At 35.3% G+C, this 3168-nt stretch overlaps 1 pseudogene; it reads right to left on the bottom strand.

Annotated features, from left to right (window-relative positions):
• Positions 1-1724: 1724 nt before the first annotated feature.
• On the bottom strand, positions 1725-2745 carry LOC120781743 (annotated as a pseudogene).
• Positions 2746-3168: the final 423 nt, after the last annotated feature.

Below are 3168 nucleotides of genomic sequence, written 5' to 3'. Positions count from 1 at the left end.
TCATACGCATCATGACATCGAAATCACCGCCGAAGAAGTCATCGAAAGATTCGCAGAACTTGGCAGTCATCGTTTTGCGTTATAAAACACGCAATGTAAAAGGATTTTTCTGTTTGAATTTTTAATAAAATGAGCCACTATGTAATGCAATCATATGGTTCACTTTTCGATTATAACCACTTTTTGTACCTAAAAATTTGAATTGATAATTTTTGTTTCATAATTTGTAACCCAAAATCGAAGGACAAATTCATGTCCTGTGTTAAAAAGATGGTGTAAAAGTGGTATTTTCCTTTTAACTTACCACCTTCATTTTGCGTCTCGAATATGTAACTCATTTGTATATATAATAATTAAATTATTATTATATTATATTTACTGTATTCACAGTTTATGGGAAATTTCATGTGGCAACTTTGCCCGATATTTGACATTTAAACTGTGAGCGCACAAAGTTAGTTTTATAGCAAATTAATTTTTAAGGCACTCAGCTACAAATGTATACTGGACATAACCGCTAATGATTCTAGTATGTACTTATTACATAAAATTACCTACCGAAGTTATTTTTTACAATTTTGTTAAAGGCAGTGACGAAGAGGATGACGATATCCTAATAAATTTTGCCATTGATGCAGCGCTTATTATAGCTAATCGGAGAAGTACCCATTTGGGTATACCAAAATCTTCGCAATGGGTCAATAATGTTCTTCCCAGATTTGATAGTTGCCGCATGCGACAAATGTTGCGCATAGAAGTCTTTGAGTTCAACTATATATTATCCTTAATCAAGCAGGACCCTGTTTTCCAAAACAAAAATTGTGTTCCACAATTACCAATACATCTTCAACTAAAGATAACACTTTTCCGTCTGGGATCAAGTGGAGAGAGTGCCTCTATTAGAAAGATTGCAACATTGTTCGGAATAGGCGATGGCGGAACAGTTACCAAAGTGACAGAGCGGGTTATCACCGCATTGATTAATTTAAAATCTACATTTTTATGTTGGCCATCTATAGAAGAAAGACGAAAGATTGTCACAAAAACAATGGAAGAGCTTCCAGGATGTATTGGCTATGTTGACGGTACTGAAATCAGATTAGCAGAGGCTCCTTCAAAAGATCACGAACTATACTTCTCTCGCAAAAAACAGTATGCCATAAAAATGCAAGTAGTATGTGACTATTCACTAAGAATTAGACAAGCGACAATAGGATACCGAAGAAGCGTGCATGATGCTAAAATTTTTGCCGAATCTGCAATAGGTGAAAACCCACAAAATTATTTTTCTCATCGGGAATGGATTGCTGGCGATTCGGCATATCCGCTGAGCCAACATCTTATTACACCTTTTCGACAAAACAGTACTGAGCAGTCAAAAGAAATGAGAGATAAATTCAATCAATATTTCTCTAAATATAGAGTACGTATAGAAAATTGTTTTGGGAAATTAAAAGAAAAATTTTGCAGTTTAAAAGAACTACGGTTCCGATTAACGAACGAAACTAATTATAAAAATTGTTGTAGATGGATTTTGGCATGTTGTATCCTTCACAACATGTTGCTACAATTTAACTTAAACGAAAATTCTAGTTTAGAAAGTCAAGAAGAAACAGACTTCCCACAAGAAATTTATGAGCACGACGACCTAAGAAGAGCTCTATCACATTTTGTAAACAATAAAGATATAATTATTTAATTTTATGTAGTATATATGTATAGTTTTATTTTTTAATTTTTAATTCTTCCATTGCTATTCGTTCCTTCATTTCAAGCTCTCTTAAAGCCAATTTTTCCTTCATTTCAATTCCTAGTATTCTTATTCTCTCTTCTGAATTGCATTTTTCTTTTTCAAATAAAAACTTTTGCTATTGTAAATCAAATTCTTTTTCTTTTAAAGATAGCTCCCTATCTTTAATTTTTAATTCCATCTCCAATTTTTGTTGCTTCACCTTAATTAAACCTGTGTGCATAGTAAGCACATCGACAACACCTGTCCGCGAATAAATACCTTTCCGATTTATTGTGTTGCATGTAGATTCTGGACCGACTTCTTGAAAAATATCTTCAGTTGTGGTAGCTACATTTGCACTGCTTCCGGCGTCGACATCGTCTGTGGTGGACGCCGAGTTGTTTTCTAAGGCTTCTGTGTCCAAAACAAGGGCATTGGATTGACACTCTTTATAGCCAAATATATCTTCCAAATCGTAGAAAAAAGGACAAGTTCTCAAAATTATACCTAGAAATATAATTTATTATAATTTTATACCAAACAATTTATTTTCAAATTACTTTCAGTTGATTCGCCGTCTTGCATGGCACCTGCTCCGGTCGAATTCTGTCAAGCTCGTGCCTTTGTATAGCATTGGCGCAAGTGCCTTGCCTTTAGCCTCACTAAAGACCAATCCAACCGCAGATTTTGTGTTTCTGAAAATTTTTTGTAATACACCTGTGCTGTCCGTTTTTCAATCGGACGGTTGTCTCGCATGTAGGTAATTAATTTTTGTTGCTCCTCATTGCTCCATTTCCTGTACGGTGCATTGCGTACACGTTTTGGTTTGGTCTAAAACATAAATTTGGCATTATTTTATTTACATTTACACTTTTATTACATATTTTAATTTTACTTACAATTTTGCTTCCATCAGATTCCATTTTCAAATGTAAATAAAGTCAGCTGATAAGAGATGCCAGTTTACCACAATTAATAAACAAGCTCAACACAGTGGGAATAGTGGTGAAATTGTTTTTCACGTAAAACAAAAACAAAATAGATACCACGTTGGTAAATATGGGAATATTGCCACCTGGGAAATTTAACATGCTAGATAACATTTAACTGTGAACAGCATAATTATATTAGGTTAACATCATAAAAATATACTTCTTCTTCTTAATTGGCGTAGAAACCGCTTAAGCGATTATAGCCGAGTTAACAACAGCGCGCCAGTCGTTTCTTCTTTTCGCTACGTGGCGCCAATTGGATATTCCAAGCGAAGCCAGGTCCTTCTCCACTTGGTCCTTCCAACGGAGTGGAGGTCTTCCTCTTCCTCTGCTTCCCCGGCGGGTACCGTCGAATATTTTCAGAGCTGGAGTGTTTTCGTCCATCCGGACAACATGACCTAGCCAGCGTAGCCGCTGTCTTTTAATTCGCTGAACTATGTCGAT

Source organism: Bactrocera tryoni, unplaced genomic scaffold (assembly GCF_016617805.1).
Source record: "Bactrocera tryoni isolate S06 unplaced genomic scaffold, CSIRO_BtryS06_freeze2 scaffold_7, whole genome shotgun sequence".
Classification (NCBI taxonomy): domain Eukaryota; kingdom Metazoa; phylum Arthropoda; class Insecta; order Diptera; family Tephritidae; genus Bactrocera; species Bactrocera tryoni.
The sequence above is the reverse complement of the archived record's forward strand: the minus strand, read 5'-3'. Positions and strand labels throughout refer to the sequence as shown.